This window comes from Rattus norvegicus, chromosome 2 (genome assembly GCF_036323735.1).
Source record: "Rattus norvegicus strain BN/NHsdMcwi chromosome 2, GRCr8, whole genome shotgun sequence".
Lineage (NCBI taxonomy): Eukaryota > Metazoa > Chordata > Mammalia > Rodentia > Muridae > Rattus > Rattus norvegicus.
In genome coordinates, this window is record NC_086020.1 from 32,644,476 (window position 1) to 32,668,043 (window position 23,568).

The following is a 23,568-nucleotide window of genomic DNA, read 5'->3' on the forward strand; positions in this document are numbered from 1 at the left end:
AGAGGAGCGGCGAGTGAGAGGCCGGGGAGGCGGTGCCGTTTATATGGAGACTAGGCTAGGAGCCTGGGAGGAAGAGGAGGAGGAAAGGACCACCCGGCACGTCCTCGTGGTGGCTGCCTCCACTCCTCCAGCCTTTAGCCCAGGGCTGATGTCATCTGCAGCAAATCATTTCGCCGGCGGCCCGGAAGCTGGAAGGACGAGGTGTGTGGACAATGGTCTGGGCAGGGCCAGGAGCCAGGCTCTGGGGGACCCAAAGAACTCTGCTGCAGCCCCGAGGGGCATCTGCACCACCACCCTTACATACGCACGCCTTCCTTGCCCCAAACCATCAACTTGGCTGTGCCAGAGAATAGGAATGACGTCCTGCTTCAGAGCAGGAGAATGTCCTGAGTCCGATTGCACATCTTCAGGCCTGTGCCTGTATCCCATCCACGTGAATTCAGAAATTGAGTAGCTGCAGCAGTCACGGTGGACGCTGGGTTGAGGGTACTCCACCCAAGAACATAAACCTGTCTTTTTGACCTTGTAAATATAGAAAGGCGTATTTGTCCATTAAAAAAAAACAGGAATATTTATCACCTTTGCTTAAAGGAGACTTTGCAAGACCTACGCCTAATTTGTCCTGACTTTGGATTCTAGTCTGGAAGGAGTACTGCTGAAAAGAACTGGCCTTTGGTGCTCATGGGAAATGGATGAGAAGAGGCAGACATATTATGCTAGATACAGATTTCTTTTCTTAATATGCGGAACAGATAGCATCAGCCATAACAAAGAATAGAGAAGATACTGTCTCTGCCCTGCAGGATTACAGTGACTATAATGTGCTTTTCAGTTCCCTGGGGAACACACAGGCAAAATTATTTTGCGTGACAATGATGTCTTTTAAGATACCCGTAGCTTGGCCAGTTTTTATCGCCTTTGTCTATATTTAGAAGAACTCATAATAATGTTTCTAAAGGCCCTCGTAAACATTCATTCCCTACAAATCTAATGAATACATTTCTGTATTAGGGCAGGAGAGGACGGCAAACACCTCGTCATCATAAAAAACGGGTCATTTTAAGGAGAAAAATAGATGGAATAGGAAAAATAGCCCTCTATCTTCGTCTGATATAACTAATATTGGGGTATATACTACTTTTAATTTATGCTAAATATAACATACTAAATAATAGTTTAGTATATGTTAGTCCATATACCTTTAACACTGGGATATATACCGGTTTTAAAATACCAACTGGAGGCGTTGTGGCTCAGCTGATAGACTTCATGCCCATGCCAGCACCAGAACCCCTGGCCAGTGCAGTCCCAGCACTCAGGCCGTGCAGAAGGAGGATCAGAAGTCCAAAGCCATTCTTAGCTGATGAGTTCAGGATCAGCCTGAATACGTAAGACCCCGATTAAAACAAAACCAGCCAACCAACCAACCCAACCCCAGTGTCTGAGGGGTTGACCCCCATGATTTACTTGGAGGCCTTTTCTTCTCCCGTTCTTTCTAGAAGCCTGGATAGGCAATACTCGGTGAGCAGCCAAAGACTACACTAGTGTGATCAGTGGTGGTGACTAAAGATAATGTCTGACTTATCACACTGGGGGTCTGCAATAAGCTTGTTGGGCACACGTCTAAACAGGACATCCAGTTACTCTCAGGAAAGGGCAGCAGGATGACCCAAGGTGGAGGTGAGGAGGGGAAGAACATCTTTCTGGAGGTCCGCCATCAGAATGGCTTCATCTAGTGAGTTTCCCTCCGTCTTGCCGAACCGCCATTACTCCTGTGCATATGTGTGCATTCGTGTTGCTTCCTGTCACGCATTCCTTTGAGAGACTGTTTGGGGGTGGGAAGGTTGATTTCTGCTCACAGCTTCCAGAGTTCCAGACCATGGTCTGTTACCTCTATTTCTTTGGGCCTGAGGTAGGGCAGAACGTTGTGGTGGAGGGGACTGTGCAGTGGAAGGGCTGCTCACCTCCTCACAGCCAGGAAGCAAACGTTCTTCTCTTGTATTCTATCTGGGCCCAGCCTGTGAGGTGCTGCTGCCCATATCCAGGGTGGTTCTTATCCCCGTAGCTAATCCTCTCTGGAAACGCCCCAACAGTGTGCTTTACTAACAACCTAGATGTCTCTCAACCCGATCAAGATGAAAAATCAACTTGATACCAGTGTTCCTTTATCTCATTAAATATATTTTGGAACAAAAGTCCACGTTTTTGTGTTCATGGAAACACATATCAAAAATGAATAGGGGGTAGCCCTGAAAAATATACAGAATGGAAATAAGACGATTACATTTCTACTACATATTGTTACTAACAGGCTCAAGGCTGAGCCTGAGGTATGTACTATCTAGGATAAAAAGCAGAGATGTGTTGAAATAGCCTTACACTCGACTGAATTGTTCTGTATCTTGCAGTAGATTGTTGAATGCAAGGTGCAAGAAGCCAATGAGATGACTCAGTAGGTAAAGGTGCTTGCTGCCAAGCCTGGGGACCTACTAAGTTCAAGTACTTGCTGCCAAGCCTGGGGACCTACTAAGTTCAAGTACTTGCTGCTAAGTCTGGGGACCTACCAAGTTCAAGTACTTTCTGCTAAGTCTGGGGACCTACTAAGTTCAAGTACTTGCTGCCAATCCCGGGGACCTAATAAGTTCAATCCCAAGACCCACAGAATGAGAGGAGAGAACAGACTACTATAAATTGCCCTCTGACCTCCACACACATTAGTTAATTAATTTAAAAACATGCAATAGAAGAAAGCGCTTCTTCATTGTGGCGCTCTGCCCAAGACAGCCACGACCGGGAACCAGCCCATTCTTCACCCACCCTTTGCAATCCAGAGATATCATGGCAGAACGCAGACTAGCAATGGCTACCTTACACGAGGTCAACTAACTTGGCTCTTTTTTATGCCCAAGTCCCTTCGTTGCAGAAGTGGAAAGAACTGGATCTTTGTGATTGCGTGGGGGGAAGAGTAAGGGAGGGAGGCTTCAGAAGCGCTTAACCCAGTGTTGGGATCAACTTAAGCAGCCAAGGTGTGGCTGATTAAAGGACACCCCCGCCCCCATTTCCTTAGGCAGCAGGGTAGAAGTAGCCTTACAAAATGTACAGGTGACCCCTTCACAAACACCTTTGGGAGAAAAAAAAAGACCCAAAACCCAACATGATCAGCCATGCTTAAATTGGAAAAGTCCCCATTCCCAAGACAAAGGAGACAGCAGCAAGGAAAAAGGAAACGCACCTATAAGGAAGCCTGGCTGTGTCATCGGTTATTCCATGACTACACCTGAGTGTCCCAAACGCTTTGCAAACTGCTCCAGGCCTCCATCACCCTTACCCTCTAGAGCTGGTCTGGCGGGTCTGCTCCATTGAACAGTAGCGCCATGTCTCCCGCACTGCAAGGTGGAAACTGCACAGACATCTGTGATCCTTCCCTGGACCTTAGCTGCAAGTGAAGCCAGCACTGTGCCTACAGTCAGCGCTACACAGACTCTGGTGAGTTGCACTTTCACCTTCCGGATATTTCCTCAGCCATCATCACGGCCTTACCATTATGAGAGGTACTATATATGGGGGGGGGGTTGTTTGTTTTGTTTTGTTTTTTAAAGAGTTCTGGGGCAAAAGTCTTCTCATCCAGACATATTAGCCATAAACTGTAGTGTGCCGACACTCATTTGGCCGCAAGAAGACATTGATTTAGGAGAATCCTTACCTTGTCAGTTGCTTAACCTAAGATACAGAGTCTATACAGGAAAAAAAAGGACAACGGACAAACACCTGGTTCTTTACTTACTAATTTTCAACATTGTTCGTTCTATATCATTCTGCCAAAGTGACTGATATTTTTCAATCATTAAGATCTACCTTAGAAACCTGGGGAGGCTGCCTCCTGTGGCCAGGCAGGAACCCCGGTGGAGCAATAGGGACACCAACCCACCCACAAGACTTTCGACCCCAAACTTAACCTGTCTACAAGAAATGCAGGGATGGGGGATGGAGCAGAGACTGAGGGAATGGCCAACCAATAGCTGGGTCAACTTGAGACCCATCTCATAGACAAGCACCAATCCTGTAACACTATTAATCATACTCTGTTATGCTTGCCTGGGGCTACCACAAAAGCAGTTGCCGACACGTGGAATATGGTCTTCTCTCTGGGCTGCCTTGCCTGGCCTCACTGGGAGAGGAAGTGCCTAGCCTTGCAGAGACTTGAAGTGCCAGGGTGGGGTGCCAGGGGCCCCCACCGGCTGAGAAGAGAAGGGGATGCGGGAGAGGAAAAGGATTGTGAGAGGGGTGACTGGGAGAGGGCAGTAAGCAGGATGTAAATTGAATAAGTAAAACAATTAATTAATTAATTAATTAAAATATACCACAGAGCTGTTATTCTTACTAATATTCATTTCCCCCTCTTGGCCAGCAGTATACAGGATACTCCTCCCTTCCCTTGTGTTATCCGCAGAACCTGGATTTATCTGTCTCTCTAAGGAGCCCACACTACTTAATTAAAAATAGGACTTAGAGATGATAATCTTCACCATCTTGTTAACCATTCTCAGTAAACACATATAAGGGATTTTGTTTTTATCATGGAGGACACTAAAGGTTGGCACTAACACAGGTCAAGGTCACAGGGGTCTGTTTGTCCTTCATCTTTCTCCTACACCAGCAATTCCAGTTCTCAAAGACAACAAGGACAGGATTAGAGCAGGGAGCATCTCTTTTTCTCTGTCTTATCCTCACAGTCACTATAGATTTAAAAACACAACACTTTTGGCAACTGTATGGTTACTAAAAGGCCATTACGTATTTCCACAGTTGTTTTTGTTCTTAGCATGTATCAGTAGAAAACCAAAGCACTCGGTCATCAGACACTGGAATGGTCATCCCTTCGCGCTCTCCCTCACTATGAGCCCAGCTCTGCTGGGACAGAACAAGCTACCAATATCAAAGGATTACCAAAAGCAGTTTGCAATTCCTTCCTGCAATTTCTTTTTTCAATAGCTATCTCCCCAAGGCATGCAGTTTTATGCAGTCTAATTAATTAATTCCTTTTTATAGGATGATGCCATTAACTCGATACATAGATTTCATTGGTTTCGTTTGCAGTTTTTCTGAACTGAATTTTGAATTTAATTTTGCTTTATAATTATGAATGTATGGCTTCAAGGTCAAATTTATAAGACAATTTGTATCTGGATGACTTCAGTCTCCATGTATGTTCCCTCTATCGTGCTCCCTAACTTTCCTTAGAGTCACTCTACCTATCTACCCATCCCACCCCTCCACCCTGGCTGCCTGGGTTTATTTAGTCTTTCCTTTTAAAAATCCAAATACAGGGCTGAGGGTATAGCTCCTTGGCAGAGCTTGCATTACTCCCTGGGCTCAGTACCCAAAACAAACAACCAAAACAACAATAAACCAGTTAATACATACTACCCAATAACATATCCTGGTGTAACACACACACACACACACACACACACACACACACACACACACACACACACATATATATATTTATATTTATATATAGCCATTTGAGCTATCTTTAACTCGATTTAAATTATAAACAGTTTTTTGTATCCGTTCCGTTACTTTTCTTCTTCTTTCAACAAAAGCAACTTGAGGAAGGAAGGGCTTCATTTTGGCTCACGGTTTGAGGGTACAGTCCCTCCTGTTGGGGAAAGCATGGGAGAAAGAAAAGTCTCAGCGGTGGTGGCCAAGAGCCCAAGAGAGCTGGCCTTGTGTCCACAGTGAGGGAGGAGAGAGAAGGGATCGCTCACACTCTGGTCAGCCTTTTTTTTTTTTCTTCATTCTACAACCTTGCTCATGTGAAGGGGCTGACTCTTGTTCAAGATGGGTCTTTTCTGTCCAGTTAAACCTCGATGAAAATGCCTGTACAGACACTTTCACCAAAGATGGGATTCTAAATCCTGTCAAGCTAACAGTGAAGATTAGTCATCACCGTAATTATTAGCATTGTTTTCTTCCTTTGTAACGACAGGGTCACCTGGCTGGCTCTCGTAGGTTTATTTCAACCCTCAGCTAGTCTGTGATTCACACAGCACAAGGAGAAGGATCTTACCTGGTTGGTCATTTAATCCGCTCCTCTTGAAATTTGATATTGTCTTTAGAATAAAGACCAAACTACTACTATCTCTCCTCTTCCTCTTCCTCCTCCTCCTCCCACTCCTCCTCCTCCTCTTTCTCTTCTTCCTTCTTCTCTTTTTCTTCTCCTCCTCCTCCTCCTCCTCCTCCTCCTCCTCCTCCTCCTCCTCCTCCTCTTTCTCTTCTTCCTTCTTCTCTTTTTCTTCTTCTCCTCCTCCCTCTCCTCCTCCTCTTCTTTTTTCTTTTCTTCTGTTCTGGTTCGTTGGTTTTGTTTGTTGAGATGGAATCTCACTATGTAACCTTGGTGTAGACCATGGCTGAGCTCAGACTCAGAATTCCACCTGCTTCTACCTCCCAAGTGCTAAGACTAAAGGCCTGTGCCGCCATGCCTAACCCAAGACCAAACTTCTTAACATGGTCTACAAGGACCCCCGAAAATTCTAGCCCCTGATTATTTCCCCTGGGCAACCCACAATCCCACTTTACTCTCATTCTTTAACCTCAGCCACCCTAGCCCCGTTCAGCCTTTCCTTCCTCCCTAAGCAGACCTCTCCTTTGGTTGGCACTGACTAGTTCACCTCTCCTGGTTAACATGGCCTACAGATGGCACTTCTGCCATCACTTCTGTGGGGCGGCCTCTCCAGCTAACCTTTTTATATGCAGTTGGATCACCAGGCCTCGGGTGGCTGCAGTGTTTAATTTATCACCAATATAAGTGACTTCTAGAATCTGCTTGTGTTCTCCATAGACTCTGTGTGTGCTCTCTAGAGTGAGGGTCATGTCTTCACTTCCAGAGTGCTCCTGCAAAGCAGACAGACAGACACACCAACACACACACACACACACACACACACACACACACACACACAGGCATACAGGCACGCATACAAGCACATACATACCAGCTCTCTTCAGTGTTCCTAGTGCCCCAAGTAGGTCTGGGTACATTTAGTAGCTAAAAAGCTTCTCTGGTGACAAAATGGTGGCATCCGTGGATTGCGTGCGTCACTGTGCAAAACGTTGACTGCACGGCCTTGACTTGATTCCCACCAACATGCTAATCACTAACGTGGGGTTTTGTTGTTGTTTTGTGTTCTTAAGAAAGAAAGAATGCAAAGCTAGGTGGATAGAAAGGTGAGGGAGGAGCTGGGAACAGTGGGAAGAAGGAAAAGAACGCTGTCAACATATGTTGAATGAAGTTCTTAAAGAATAAATAAAAAACCATTATTTACATTTGGAACGATTCCTTGCCTTCCCAAATTATAAGCCTGCTATGGAAAATGGCAAAGTTTGGGAAGAAACAAGAAATCAGGGGAACGATTTCTAATATACGAGCTATCAGCGACGATTTTCACAGTATCACCGGCCGTGTCACTGGCAGGGCTACTGTTCTCGGCGGGCTGTTTGTATTATTTCTACCGGGCATTTCCGTAAATTCGGTGCTCATAACCTCAGCTACAGAGAAGTATCTTACACTCACTTATGTTTAATTATGCTCGCCTGGGAAATTGTCTCTTCTTTTGGTAAAAAACGCTTAGGGGAGGGGGAATATCGCTTCAGGAGGCAGCTGTGTGGAATCCCTTTTAGCTGTAAGAGCTGGTCCCTCCCATCGCTCTTCTTCAACAGCAAATGAATGGACAACCTACAGTTGGATAGAGTAGTGTGTGTGTGTGTGTGTGTGTGTGTTTATGTGTGTTTACACATATATGTGTAAACATGTGTTTGCACACATATATGAACGTATATATGTATACACACATAGTATAGGTGTAGTGACCTGTGCACTCACACGTATGCACATTTACACACACATAGACACAGCTCCTCCCCCAAGTCAAGAATACTTTGCATATGGTTCTCTAAATAGCATTTCGTCTTTGAAGCTCTCTACAGCTACACGAAGATCAACCTCGTTTTCGAAACTCGTGCACAGGAGCCCACGGTCTGACTTGTCCGCTGTTCACTCTCTCTTCCCCCATCTGTAGTCCTTAGCAGATCTTTGCTTTCTTCTAACCGCTGTGGCGATGGCCATGTGTCTATGTGTGTTAAGCTCTCTGGGCACAGATGGCTGGAGTAGAACAGATCAGCTAAGTGGACTACCTCATTTCAGAACGGGCTGCCTCCTCCTGTCCAAAGACTCTCAAGGGGAGTCAGCTGCTGACCCCCCCCACATCACCACCCCTTCTCCCACACCACAGAAAGAATCTTGAAGGGGTTCCCTCATAACGGATAGACATAGAAAAACCAAGGGAATCTATTTGCCCTCGCCCATGGATCTTTTAAATCACATGTCTTCCCTTTAATCAATTCAACACGTGTTCTTACATATGTGCCTCCTTTTATCTCCTGGATTGCTAGCTTCCTGTGTTTTTACTGTTGTGTCGTTTTTGATATTTTCTTAAACTTTTCGTGTGTGTATATAGATGACTAGGTGGAGGGGTGAGGGGGCCAAGGTACACATTTTGAAGAGGTGGGTTTTTTTTTCCTCCCACCATGTGGGTGCTGGGGATTGAACTCCGTTCATCAGGTTTGTTAGCACATGCCTCTACCTGCTGAGCCATCCGGCTGGCTTGTTTTATTTTTGATGCAATCCAGGCTGGCCTAGAACTCACTATGCAGCAGAAGATGCTTGCCTGACTTGTTTGACTGCAGGGATCTCAGTATATCTGGATAAATAACCTCTGTCGTCGACATGTGTTGCAAAGGTTTCCTCTCTGGGATGGCTTTTGTGTTTTGGTCCGATTCTGACCATGACTTTGACCTTCCCAGTTCAGCCAACCTCATGAGGAAGAAAGCTATTTATGAGTTACTAGGATATATATTTCCCCAAACCTTAGTTATTCTAATAATTTTACAGACACGTTCAATTAAGAGGATCTCAGAAAGAAACATTTAAAGTTGCCCTAGAAGAATGGTTGGTTTGTTTTGTTGGTTTTTGAATCAGGCATAGAGAGAGGACAACCCCCTCATGAAGGGACAGAGTGTGCAAAACCAGCCAGCAGGATCAAGCTGAGCTCGCCCCTGAAAATAGCTGGTGGTTCCTTATTTCCTTTCATGTAGCAGTGAGCTGAACAAACTGCCCTTCACCTTGCTGGGTGCTTCTCCACACACCCTCATCCTCATCATGAAGGGCAGGCATCCCTGTTGCCTTTGACCAACTCGTAGATTTCCTTTGTGTGTGTAAATCTTACTGCGTCGTGGCTGTCTTGATGACTCTCAATCTAAAATAGTGCTGCTGTAGTTAGGAACAAATCAGACAGGGCAAACAGCACTGCAGCCTATGGCGTTGCTCTCTGCAGGGGTGGGGGGCGGGGGAGGATGCTTCAGAAATTGCTGAGTCAAGGGAAGCACATTTGTAATATTGAAAGACGTTGAAAACCTGCCTCCTTTACATTTCGTGTCAGTGTGTACTCTACCAGTAGCAGACGACTGGGCTGCTTCTCAACATGCAAGAGTTTTTAAACCTTGTTTGTTCTGGTGTTACAGATAATAAATAGTATCTCTATGATTTTAGTTGCTCTCTCTCTCTCTCTTTCTGTGTGTGTGTGTGTTGGTTGCAGGTGCACATGTGCTTGAAGACACACATGCAGGTATACAGGGCGGTGTGCACGGTTTGGGTTAGGGGTGGGGGTAACTCCTAAGGTTTTCTTTGATCACTATCCACTTCAGTTTTTGAGATAGTCTCTCACTGAACTTGAAGTCCATCCATGTGGTTAGACTAGCTGGGGCTTCAACGATTCACTTATGTAGCCCCCTACTGCTCCAATGGGGACTATAGGTGTACATCACCATACCAGGCTTCTTACATGTGTTCTCGGGACCTGACCCCAGGTCTCTGTCATCCACAGCCATCTCTCCAGCCTAGTTGCATTATCTTATAAGGAAGGCTGAGTGGATTTTCCTATCTTTTCAGGAAGCTATATGCTTTGTCCTTTACATATATTTTGATGAATGATTTGTGGTTTTCTTATTGATCTGCGTGTGCTCTTTCTATATGAAGGGAATTAGCCATTTTTATGGTATGACTTGCAAATATTGTTTCCTCAGGCTGGCATCTGTCCTTCTGACTGTTTTTGCAGATCTTGCCCTGGGAATATCATTACGCAGCTGTTTCATTTCTGGCTTCTAGCTTCTGGCTCCTCCATTGTACCTGGATCTTAAAACGGCCTTGCAGTTATTAGAATATACGAGAAGGATTTCCCTGGGTTTTGTCCAGTGCTTAGAAGACTTAAATATTTAATATTTTGGATTTATCCAGATGTAGACTGAAATCTATTACTTATCAGTTCCTAAGTTCCTTAGCACTTTGCTGATGTAAGATTTTACGGCATGATGTAATGGTTCGGTGCCTTATCTTTCTTCTCAATTGATTTTAGGATCTACGAAAGTGGGTTCTTAGATTTTATGCTTTTATTTCCCCCATTTGCCTTCTGCCCACTTCAACCCCAGCCCAAGCATCTTCAGGTGTCAGCAACTGGGCAGCTCAGACTTGGCTGCTGACCATTGCTGGGGGGAGGTAGGATTGCACCTGAGTTGAATGAGGCCTGAGAGGGAGAACTTAAATGAGGTTGAGAAGTTCTCGTCCAGTGCCTTTTTTATTAAACTCTGGCTCCCACCGAGTCCAAATGCCATGTGAGTCATTCTGACACACCAAATGACCACGTGCCAAAAGAAAGAATTACACTGGAAATAGCCAAGCTTGCTGGAAGATGGCTCTCTCAGCTGGCAGTGCAGACAAGCAGCCACCCATCCACCTCAGAGCAACAGCCAGTCAGTTTACGACTGCAGGTGCAGACGCAGGCTTCCCTCCCAGGGTACCAGTGACCACTGGGGACTGTCCTCCCAGCTCACAGTTAGGATGTATATCTCCGGCCAACGGAGAAATCCTGAATGAGGTAAAAGGTGTGCCTTGAGACTCTAGGGGCAACATCTAGGTGGCACCAGGCCAAGCTAATGTCCCCTGACTGATCAGTAACACAGTAACAGCACCTGTGATCCATCCTGCTGTTTCTAGAGCCCACTCGGTAGGAGTGAGGGAACACAGTTGGATCTGACTTTCTCGAGAAAGTAACAGACACCCAGGAACATGGTGTCAGGCCCAGGAAAGGAGCTAGATCCAGAGTGTAAGAAAGAGTTGTGAAGGAAGTAATTACATCCAGCTGAGGAGACCAGGGAAGTTGAGAAGGAAGGGACACAGCTGCCACCAGAGCCAAGGGTCAGAAGGTCACTTTCAAAAGCTGTTTGGAACAATGAAGACGGGGTCTGGGAGGGAATGTAGGCAGACTAATGCCCCTACCCTAATCCCTGTGCCTGTACGTGTCATTTTAATGCGGTGGCTCTTAGTGTCCCCAATACTGCCACCCTTTAATACAGTTCCTTGTGTTATGGTGACGCCCAACCATAAAATCATTTCCATTACTATTATTTAAGTGTAATTTTGCTACTGTTATGAATCGTAATGTGAACGTGACCCACAGGTTGAGAACTGTATTAATAGTAAGGCCCTTTGCAGATGTGATCCGATGAAGGATTCTGAGGTATGGTGATCTGGTCACAAGGATCCTTGTAAGGGAGACTCAGTGTCAGAGTCAGAGAAGAGGGGACAGAAGGATGGGGGAGGGGAAGGGAGCAGAGGAGGGAAAGACAAGACTGAGATCTGAAGATGGGGGAGGGCGGTAATAAGTGGTGAGGAGAGCGTAGGTAGCTTCTGGATGCTGGGCAAGCTAGGGAAATGGAGTCTTCCCCTGTGACCCCAGAAGGAACAAAACCACGCTGACACCCAGATTCAGGCCTTCAAATCTGCAGGACTATTTAAGAATGGGCGTTTTACATTACCACGTTTGCTGTAATTCCACAGCAGCAGGGCACTAATGAGTGAGTTAGACACTTAGACCATTCTTTACACGACTGTGTCTGAAATGCCCTCACGTATTTGGGATTCTGGAGGGCTCTGCTAAACGTGCCCACCCTGCAGTCTGGGTCTTGGGCAGTATAGGGTTGGAGCTCACCATTTCTCATCGTTGAGCTCCCTGCATGAGCAGTCAGGGAGCTGGGCATCCATCCACCCTCTGCATAGTATGAAGTTCAGTAAGAGTTCCTAAGAGGGCTGTCAACAGTGACACAGTCAGTGCTGTCCAGTCAGACCCATGGTCACTAACCATTTGATTTCCCACTAGATGCTGTTCTCTAAGTCTTGTTATTTGTGGGTTAGTTACTTCCCGGATGGGCTGTGTGTGGGGATGTTGGTGGGGAGTGGGGGGTGTGTGTTTACTTTTAAAAAGTAATGAGAAAACAGGAAACCATCCTCAGCCAGATGAAAGAAAGTTTTCTGGTTATGACGGTACATTAAAAAGGAGTCATTAGTCTGGCCACTCACACATTCTTGAATCAGGGGAGGGGAAGGGAGCAGAGGAGGGAAAGACAAGACTGAGATCTGAAGATGGGGGAGGGCGGTAATAAGTGGTGAGGAGAGCTTACCTTCAGTAAGCATCTACCATGTGCCGGATACCGTGTGTGTCCTAGAAGAGATGATGAGAAAAAACAGATGTGGACCAACACCCATCAAGCAGGTATAGGAAACAGGAAAAAAGAAAATGAAAAAAAAAATTGGGTATTTTAAATATTCTTTTCTCTCCCAACTTTGAGGCCAAATTGACAAATATATGTATTTACCATGCATAATGTGATGTTTGATTCACACAGCATAAAACTATTATCACCATCAAATTACTTACCATAGGCATCACCATATGGGTTATATCACGTAGGGAGCTTTCCACATACACATGTGTTCGTGTGTGTGTGTGTGTGTGTGTGTGTGTGTGTGTGTCTGTATACATGCATACGTGCCTGCATGCTTATGTCTCTGTGTGTGTGTGTGCATGCGTGTGTGTTCATGCGTGTGCCTGTGTGCAGCTTTAAAAATTGTGATGCTGGGTTGGGGATTTAGCTCAGTGGTAGAGCGCTTGCCTACCAAGCGCAAGGCCCTGGGTTCGGTCCCCAGCTCCGAAAAAAAAAAAAAAAGAAAAAAAATTGTGATGCTACAGAGTCCATGTGGAAGACGGCAGCATCTCATGTCCCCAAGATGCACTGTTCCTCTGTGCACATTAGGCAGCAAGAACAGAGCCGCCACAGTGGGCATAGTCTAAGATCTCCTGGCAGTGGAGCACTAAGGATCCGCATAGCCAAGGGCGTGTGGGATTGCGACTGGGCTCCTCGAAGCCCTGGGTGCCGGGCTGCTGTCCCCTCCACACCTCTGCAAACCAACTCTCAACTCTGAGGACATAAAACAAGCACAGTGACGTCACCAGCACCATTGACAACAGGTAGCATTGCATCTCCAAGAATCAGGACGAAATCATCACTGTTCAACCTTTTAAACAATGTGCTATCCTGGCAGATGGGAAAATTGCCTACTTTTTAACTCTATCCGGCCTCATGTGGTGATGATGGTCAGAATGACTGCAAACAAACAAAACCAAGCAAAATAAAGAGCAGTTTCATCTTGTTCTGGCTTTATTGAAACAGGATTTCTCTATGGCTAGTTTGAGACTCACTACATAGACCAGGCTGGCCTCAAACTCACAGAGATCCTCCTGCATCTGCCTTCCAAGTGCTGGGATTAAAGGCATGCAGAGCCAGGCCCAGCCTCAGTAAAGACTAATTGTAAAGAAAGGCTTGGGTCTGACTGGAAACAGTCCATGGCTTCAGTGGTGATAGAAAGCGGATGAATAAAAACCCTCAAAAGTGGCAGGGCTTTGTCATCTGAACTCAGGGCCACCATGTGTACCTGGGCCATACATGCTCTCTTATGAGCAGGTATCTGTTCCTTCCCCACTATCATCAAGGAGGGCATACCAGGAAGGCATTAATGACAGTGATGAGATTAGACCAATATTTATGTATCCGACTCTTTACCACCCTACAAAATAATCCAGTAACTCAAATATCCAATCTATTCTTTGGTAGAAAAGAATATCACCCTCCCTACATCTAAACAATCCCCAGAGATGTCCCTAGCATTTGTTTCAGGATGGTGTGGTAGCTCATCAGGTGCAGGGTGAGGTTACCAAGCCGCCTCCTCATTTCCTCATTCAATCTCATCCCATGTTAGTGGCAGGACCATCTCCCTTAGCTCCCTCTGTGTCAGCATCCTCACCTAAACAACGAAGAAACCACATCATCTCTATGCATACAATTCAATCACTCATTCATTAAGCACTGGCTGTATACCCTAGGAGTGCCAGACATGAGGCAGTTGCTGAGGACGTGGCATAGTTAATTACCTTGGTGAGTTATCGGTCAGTCAGTCTGTCTGTCTGTCTGTCTATCAGTCCATCTAATCTATCTATCTATCTATCTATCTATCTATCTATCTATCTATCTATCTATCTACCTATTTATCTATATATCATCTATCATCTATCTATCTACCTATTTATCTATCTATCATCTATCATCTATCTATCTATCTACCTATTTATCTATCATCTATCATCTATCTATCATCTATCATCTATCTACCTATCATCTATCTATCATCTATCATCTACCTATTTATCTATCTATCATCTATCTGTTTATCTATCAATCTATCTATCATCTATCTATCTATCTATCTATCTATCTATCTATCATCTTTCTATCTATCATCTATCTATCTAATCTTTTAAGAAGCCTATTGAACGATACAGGCGATGACATCCACAGCCTCAGAGTGGATGTTAGTTTTAAGGTAGTTCCAGAGTGGATGTTAGTTTTAAGGTAGTTCCAGAGTGGATGTTAGTTTTAAGGTAGCCCCAGAGTGGATGTTAGTTTTAAGGTAGCCCCAGAGTGGATGTTAGTTTTAAGGTAGCCCCAGAGTGGATGTTAGTTTTAAGGTAGCCCCAGAGTGGATGTTAGTTTTAAGGTAGTTTTTATTTACTCTAATGTTGGCTGCTTTATTTTTGGCTTTGGCAAATGCCTTAAAGTAGGAAATGATATTTCACACTCTAGGCACCTATTGTTTCTGTTTTTCACAGTTCTCAGGAACCATTAAAGACACAACAGATGATGTGGAAGACAGACATAGCCCCCATAGGTGGACTTTTGGCTTAGCTGGTGAGGAGCCTGACAGTGGTCTCTGTAGAGCCTCGCAAAGCCTATTTAAGTGAAACAGAAACCACTTCCAACTCCCCCTCATCAGTACTACACATACTTAAGAGTGGGGTCAGCTTCCAACCCTTAATATACATATGCGCCTACTCATTGAACTGTTGATGCAGTCAGCACAACCCAATCCACCACAAACTTTCCCCTGCAAATAACCAGTGCTCATAATAAAGCTGTGGGTTTTCCTCTGGACCCCTGATGTCCTAACTTCTCCCTACAGCATGCCATCTGTGCTGGCTGGTGTCACCTTGAGTTATCTGAAGTCGGGACACTTCAATTGAGAAAATATCTCCATAAGATCCTAATGTAAAGCATTTTCTTCTTTAGGGATTGATGGAGGATGGCCCAGCCCATGGTGGGTGGTGCCATTGCTAGACTGGTGGCCCTGCATCCTATAAAGAAGCAAGCCCAGGCTTCCTCAGCTTTTGTGCAGGTGAGCCTGCTTGGAAATCACGGACTTTCCTATTTCTGTGTTCTGGCCGCTCTGGGGAGTGACTGAAAAGGTATATAATATTTGCTTACCCACCCACATTCAACCATTCACAGGCTATATGCTACCAGGATGGGACAACTCCATGTAGTCACGCACATGATCTCTGGAGCCAAGGAAATACCAAGATAATGTGACTTTGATGGTACCTCACAAAGCCTCCATCTCCTGGAAGGTGAGCTATAAAGAGAATGTGTCCCCATGATTTCATCCCTTTCTAAGAGGTAGGCACCTCTTCAAGCTTACATCTTATATACCACCCACCCCCATTCTCTTCTGTCCATCTCCCACCACACCAAACCTGCTCTCACCCAGCCTCACCTAGGAGACCCTCGACGGTGCGGCTGTCTCCTACTCTTCGTGAGGGTCTTATCTGAAACAGGCTCTGTCATGCTTACCCTACCTAACTGGTACTTGGCACCATGACTGGGGGCAAAATGGCTAATATTCTGGTTTCAGTCTTCTTTCCTCCATCCATTGGGTTCAGACACTGAGATGAGCAGCTCATGCCAGCCCGAGACCTGTTAGCCTCCGTGTCTCTTACCCTGCCTTCCCCGTGTGAAGCTACTCAGGAAACAGGACAACGGGCTTCAGAACAACAGAGGGCCACCTTCAGAATACGAATTTTATATCTCTACCTCCCATGTTGCTGCTTTAGAGCTTTCCAAGGGAACCCACCCCCCTTTTTTGAGACAGTATTTCACTACATAGGTTATAGTGTAGGGAAGGAAGTTCAAAGCAATTTTCCTCACAGTTGGAATTTAGGTTTTTTGTTTCTTCTCACTTCTCATCTCCCTTCCTCTACCACTGCTCAGTGTTTCCAAGTACGTATTTGGGGGGTGAATTACCTACCACAGCAATCAGTCTTGGTAGAAGATAGCATTTCTACTTATGGTGATAAAAATGACCACCCCCCATAGGCCCATAGAAAGTGGCACTATTAGAAGGCATGGCCTTGGAGGATAGGTATGGTCCAGTTGGAGTGGGTGTGGTCTGCTTGGAGTGGGTGTGGCCTGCTTGGAGGTAGTGTGTCACTGGGTGAGGGCCTTGAGGTTTCAGATGCTCAAGCCAGGCCCAATGTTTCAGTCTCTTCCTGCTGCCTGCTGGTCCAGATGTAGAAGTCTCAACTCCTCTCCACCCATCAGCCTGAGTGCGGCCATGTTTCCCAACATCATGACAATGGACTAAACCTGTGGACTGTAAGCCAGCTCCAATTAAATGTTATCTTTCTTAAGAGTCGCTGTGGTCTCGTCACAGCAATAGAAACCCTAAATTACTACCCATTTTGTCTACATCCCAGCACCACCAATGACATGGCTTTGTGTAAGGCTCCCATTCTCCCAGGGGATGGGATGGACTGAGGTGGCACCCTGAGAAACCCAGCCCCGGTCTTGACTGAAGCATCCGTCTCTCTTGGCCTCTAGGAATGCAGGACCCTTTCTCCTGGTGCCTTCTGCATCCAGGGGACTCCTCTGCAGGCTCTCCTCACACTTATTTCTTCTTTGTTCTGGCCCTGAGCATGTATTTTCTCAACATCACCCAGTGGCTCCATTGATTCCACGCCAGGCACACGTCACCTCTCCACTGAGCCTCTCCCGGATCCCAGTGACCTGGGAATGGGCGTTGCTGCGGTTTGGAACCTGTCTCTGGCTCCCCAATATTGCTTTCTGGGAGTGTTTTTATCCTTATTTTAGTGCCATTAAAGTTTCTTCCTGGCCCCAGCCTCACTAATGTTGACACTTTCAGAGAGTAAATGAGCTGAGACACTCTTAATGCGTCTCCAAACACTATGGCGACGTACGTAAGGAGAGGAAATCTCTTAGTAGACTGTACGCTGTAGTAGACAGGAAGTTCCTCTTGACCCCAGGGTGGACACTATAATCTTCCGAAGGCTCCAGTCACCCCTGCAACCAAGGTTACAAACAGTGCACACTGCTTCTTGGTGTCCACAGCTGAAGAGCTGAACTTGCCTGTGCTGTAATTTTCTGCTCTTTAAGACGGAATGGAAGCAGTGCTTGTTCAAAGGACTATTGAAAGGCACCAAAGCAAGCAAACAAACAAAAACCAACAACTAAGGTGCTTAGATCAGGGAGTCGCAGGAGCTTAACTGCGTCCTCAAGTGACGCTGGGAGCGTGTTGGTGCCTCCTGTGTGGGTCTGTTTCCATGGGTCTGGTGCCGGCTGTGACCAGTCTCCAGCATAACTTTACCACAGGGTCATCTCAGAATGTCCGTCGAGGCGTCCTCGGAGTTTCTCCAGCACTGTTGCACACTGAGAAGCTGTCTGTAGGTTGAGGTTATAGAAAGAGTATGCAAAGAACCATTCCCCCCAGCTCTACCGCTGCAGCCAGCCTCTGCGCCTGCGCCGTCTCAGTTCATCGGAGCCTGACCTACGCGATCAATCCAAAACCACCTTAGGTTTCTTGCAACTTCCATATGTGGCGTTTCACTAAATGCACTGTTCCCAGTAATCACAGATTTTCACCCTTGAAATAACCCTCATTTATCCCTGCCTGATTTTGCTCCATCCCCAATTTTTTTTTTTAACCAACAGTGGTTTTTCTTGATTTTTTTGGGACAAGTTCTTCAACAGGACAGAAATTTGATCCAAAGGATTTGCTATTTTTTAGTACATTTTCCACCCCTGAAAGCAAACAGTATCATCCATGACCACAGCCTACTTGTATTTTAAATAAAACCAGATTTGAAAATATGATCCGATGGAGCCTATGTATTTTGCCTGTCACAACTAAGCTTGATCAATTACTAATTATTATGTGTGACTGAAAACAAGTCAGAAGGCTTTTTAGCCTTGAATCCCAATACTTAGGAGACTCAGATAGGATCAAAAGTTCAAGGCTAGCCTGGGCTAACTATCAAGACCTTGTTTAAAACAAACAAAAATTAAAGGTCTGAGGTCTACCTGTCCTGTGAGTGTGTAAGTTAAGGAGGCCAGTGAGTCCCACGACAGAATCTGTCTGATTCCTTTTGTGTCTCTACTGTTTGTGTGCAGTTTGAGTCAAGTGGTGTTCATTGAATGAATATATAAAGTTTTAGAGGCTAGCCCTATACTAAAACAAAAGAAAACAAAAACAAAATAAAAAATCCAAACAAACGACCCTGCACATACCTTTATTGCCAGATTGAGTCTGAGGCGGGCAGATCTCTGAGTTTGAGGTCAGACTGGTCTACAGAGTGAGTTCCAGGACAGCCAGGGCTATACAGAAAAAACAAACAACAAACAACAAAAAACAAAAACAAAAACAAAACAAAAAACCTGTTTTGATAAACAAAAAAGAAAAGAAAACAAAAAATTTAATAAGAGAAATTCCTGCACTCTGATACATTGCATTATTTAGGGCTCTGGGGACCCTGTTACCTAAGACTGGACAAGAGACGTTTGTAGATGAGGTAAAGTTGCTACCCAGAGGAGCAGTGAATTCCAGGCACTGGGTCGGCCAGAGCTAATTCTTCCTGTTGTCATGACTTCTAGCCCATCTGATTTGTTGAATTTCAGATACATACTCACTGGGGAAATAATTCACTGCAGAAATGTTAGAAGCTATAAATACACAGACACTAATCAAACCCAGAGGAATAAAAACCTAACCCCAGCTAAGCACAGCCCCCGCTGGAAAGCCAATCGGTTCATTAGAAACGTTTATAAGATGGTAGAAAAGATGATTAAATCTGAGCTAATCACAGCCTTGGCATTTTTATAGAACTAGTCTGTGTACACGGCAAAGGAGTTCACCGGTTTTATTAACCTCATTACTCAGTGAGTTGAATTTATGAAAATCTAGAAAGTCGATAACAGTAATTAAGTTTGGGAATGCGACAAACCTGTGAATGTCTAATGCCGGTGCGCCTGCAGGCACAGGGCCAAAGGCTTTTAACCACCTGGCAGGGGCCATCTTTCTGAAAAGAAAAGAAAAAAAGAAAGAAAGTAACGGGAGGGGGTGGGGCAAGGATCGGAAGAGAATGATTTGATTTGTTTCCAGCCTTGGAATTATCCCATCCTGTCCTCACCTTCTTAGCAACAGCCTACTGCTTCGGTGCTGGGGATCATTTGATTACACTGAAACATCTCAGCTATCCATTTCCTGGGCTCAGTGACAGACCAGGAACTGCCCTAGCCACTCAGCCCTTACGCTGTCCCTCCTCCAAGGCCCACCAGGCTCCTCCCATCAGAAAGCAAACAAAAACTAAGAAGGAGGGGATGGCGGAAACCCGTCTTGGTGCTTGGTTCCCACACTTTTCTTTTGTCCTTCTTGGAGTAGATTGTAAGGGACACCCCATGTCTGATGGGTCCTCACAAAAGGAAGATTCCCCTCATTGATGTTCAGTGAGGAGGATGCTCTCAGTATCTCTTAGAACACAGAGAGCCCTTCTACGTGGGGAGAATGTGCCTCTTCCGGGGTGGAACTGAAGTGCAGGAGGATGCCCAGATGCCCAAGGTTTTTGGAATGCCTTTTAAGTAGCTCTATTTTGTCACGACGTACTGCAGTTCATCATTAGATGAGCGCCACCGGCACACGGATCTGTGGCCCCTACGATAAAAGTAGAAAGATCGGAAGGCATATCCCCAACTTCAGAGAGGCTATGAGCGGATTTGTGAGTTGCAGTAGCAAGTACAACTTGGAGCAAATACAAGATGGAGGCCCGGGGACCGCAAGAAGGCCAACCTACTGTGAGTCTGAAAATGGCTTCCGGGAAGAAACGGAACTGACAAGGCTCTGAGCTGGGGAGCTCAAAGAGGTCACAGAAAGCACTCGAGGACTTGCAAACAAGTGTTTCCAGGGCCCTGGATGCAGTGACCTGTGGAGGAGAGTTAGAAGATCCCGGGCAGGTAGGCTGAAGGTCAGAGACCTTGATGCCACACTGAGAAAACTGGCTGAATCCTGCATACAGTGAGTAGCCATGAAGGTTTTAGAGTAAGAAATGGTTCCAATGGCAGACATATTCTGAGTGACCATTCTGGCTGGCGTATGGTGGAAGACAGAATGGGAAGGCAGAAAAGCCAAATAATATCTTAACGGAACTCACAGGAGAGGGTAGGTTTACCTTCAGGCTGGTGGAGGACATCAACAGATCACCAGCAACTCCTCTGGACAAAGTTAAACGTGGTTAGCATGGGTGTCGATTATTGTTCTCCTCAGCGGGACTCTTCCTGTTGTGAAAGAGCAGGAAGCAGAGAGCCTGGACCAGAAACTCAGCTGGCCCTTTAACACTCAAGCCTCACCCCTGGCCCTGTGTCTGCCAACCAGGCCCATTTCCAGAAGGTTCCACAACCTCCTCAAATATCTCTACCCACGGGAGCCAACTGTTCAAACACATGCCACAAGGGGGGACATTTCACATTCAAATAGCAGCATAACTCAAGAGGCCTCTATCTCCCCCACCCCTGTCCCTCCATTGGCTCTAAGTCTGTGTCTCCCGCCTTCTTCTCCCACAAATCTCTTGAAGCCCAAGTCTGCTGTGCTCTCTAGGCTTTTGTCCATGCTCCAGTCATGATGAAGGTGATGGTGACTGTGTATTGACGGCTGACCCGTAGAGTTCAGTCGTGAGCCTGTCCCTCTTGCAAGTGCTTGTTCTTTCTAACTCTTTTCCTGAAGACACTTCGAGGTCTAAAGTGGTGGTGCTGAACCTTTGCTCATCCTCCATGAAGGGCTGGTACCACAGCCATCAAGTACGGAACCAAGAGTTCGAGCACAGGGCTTTTGGCCAGTGCTAATATTCTTGAGGCACATACTCAATGGTAACTGAACCTTATCACAGAGTGCGCTAACAGTGCTATTTTCTATTCCGGGTGCGTGTTCCTAGATCCGTGTTATTAGGAAAGCGATTACTATACTAACAGTGACTAGGAAATGATTCAGCGTATTGTGGATTCAGAAATGCAGCATGATTTCGTTCATCTCTGGCTGTATCCAGGGCGTATGAAACGATTTCCTGGCGCATAGGAGAATATGATGTAAGTTTATTCAATGACTTGGTGGATTCAAGAGTTGTGTAAAGCCCATGGAGGAGTACACTTGCCTCTGCCCTTTTCCTTTTTCACATAATCAAACCTACCAAGATGACAATATCCCTCTCACAGTGTGGCCTTTCCTGCTATGATTGATCTTCATAACAAATCACAGAGAACACAGCAGGATAAGAGAAACGAATCTAAATGCCACTGCTTCCTCAGCATGCTGGCTTCTAGTCTTCCATCCAGTGATGGGTCAGGTGTCACAGAGGGGCAAGCTCCGGGGCGAGGCCATGGGGGAGGAGAAAGAGTAGTGCTTCCCCTCTCCTGCCTTCCCTTCTTGCTAGTAAAGGTGATTCCAAGCATCTTGGAGTGTACTGGAGCACAATTCAGGAGGCACGGCACCTGCCATGGTTCTCTCCAAGTGTATCTAGCCCTGGGGTTTAAGGGCAAAGGCCTGGAGACCAATTTTTTTTTTTCTTTTCAATCTGAGGATTCTCAGATTCTGTCTTTCTTGCAGGTGCAGTAAGAAGCAGAAACCAACATGGCTGAAAGAACAAAGGCAGAGCCAGTCATGGTGAGGGGGCAGGCAGCACGAATGGGACTTAGAAATGGAGCCAAGGCACCAAGATAACAGTCACTCTCTGGCCTGCTTTATCAACATGAAGAGACACTGATACACATCCTTCAGGGAACACAGAGTCTGCCACTCAGAGGGAACCAGCCTCACTCACTGATTATCTTCCCAAGGTGTCAGAATTACACGGGAGTGGGGAGAACAATCAGTTAAGCAGGAAGACATAAGACAGTGCTCAAATAGACGTAAAAACACATGGGGAAAAGGTGCTTACTTCGAATGGATATTTCTCCACACAGGGGAAGAAAATCAAAGTTTTGCTATGGGTACAAATGGGTAAAATGCTATGAAATATTTTAGTAAAATATTTAGTGAAATATTTTAGTAAAATAGAAAATCAAGATCTGAAAAAAAGAGCCACTCCGAGAAAACCAGTTTTACGTTTTAAGCCATATCCACCCTGACTTGTGTGTGTGTGTGTAACACGTATTTGTTTTCCTAGGTTTGAAAATGCAACCATGCTTATATGCTGTTTCGGGCCAAGAGTGGATATAAATTTTGTGACTCTAAAGCTTTAAACACGGGAAGGCTTTAGGGAAATATTTGAAGGTTATGAATGCAAACACACTAGGGAGAAGGGCTTTGCAAGCAGGGAGTTCTGGAATTTAAGCTCTATTATCGTGATGAATAAAGTACGGTACTCAGTAGACTCTTTCACTGTGTCCCAGTTTGGTTTATTTATTTGCTCATGTCTTTGTTTTTCTCTTTTGAGTATTAATACATACCAGACATCTATTCACAGTACACGAGCTCCTTTCCCCACTCAATCTCATAAGATGACCTCAGAGAAGATTAAACTCGGTCAGCACACATTGGGCGCCTGGTGTGTACTCAGGCTGACTGAGGAGGTTGAAAGAACCAGTTCAAGTCCTCAGGAATGCAGCAATAGTAGGCGGGACAGAACTTCCCTCGCTCATCGCCTGCCTTCGTTGCCGATTTCAGAGATGCTCCAGCTAATCTAAGTGCCTTATTAGTTCTGCTACCCAGAATACCTCCAGTGTATGGTCACTATGGAAACGAAGGCTTGTTCTTTGAAGCCGGAAGGTCTTCTCTATCTGAACACACTCTCTCTCTCTCTCTCTCTCTCTCTCTCTCTCTCTCTCTCTCTCTCTCTCTCTCTCTCTTACTTTGCCTTCCAGCAGGAGTCTGCTGAGTGTTCTTTTCCACCTCAGATCATGCTGATACCTCTATAATCTGAGTCTGTGACCTCTGATGGCCTGTGG

The 23,568-nt window shown here is 45.6% G+C and overlaps 1 long non-coding RNA gene across 1 annotated transcript; it reads left to right on the forward strand.

The window, feature by feature from the left end:
* The first annotated feature begins 1 nt into the window (after position 1).
* Positions 2-22,999, forward strand: LOC102553545 (uncharacterized). The gene is made up of 4 exons (XR_351331.5): positions 2-3,486; positions 15,577-15,682; positions 15,796-15,914; positions 22,229-22,999. It is a non-coding gene; the product is annotated as an uncharacterized LOC102553545 (long non-coding RNA).
* Positions 23,000-23,568: the final 569 nt, after the last annotated feature.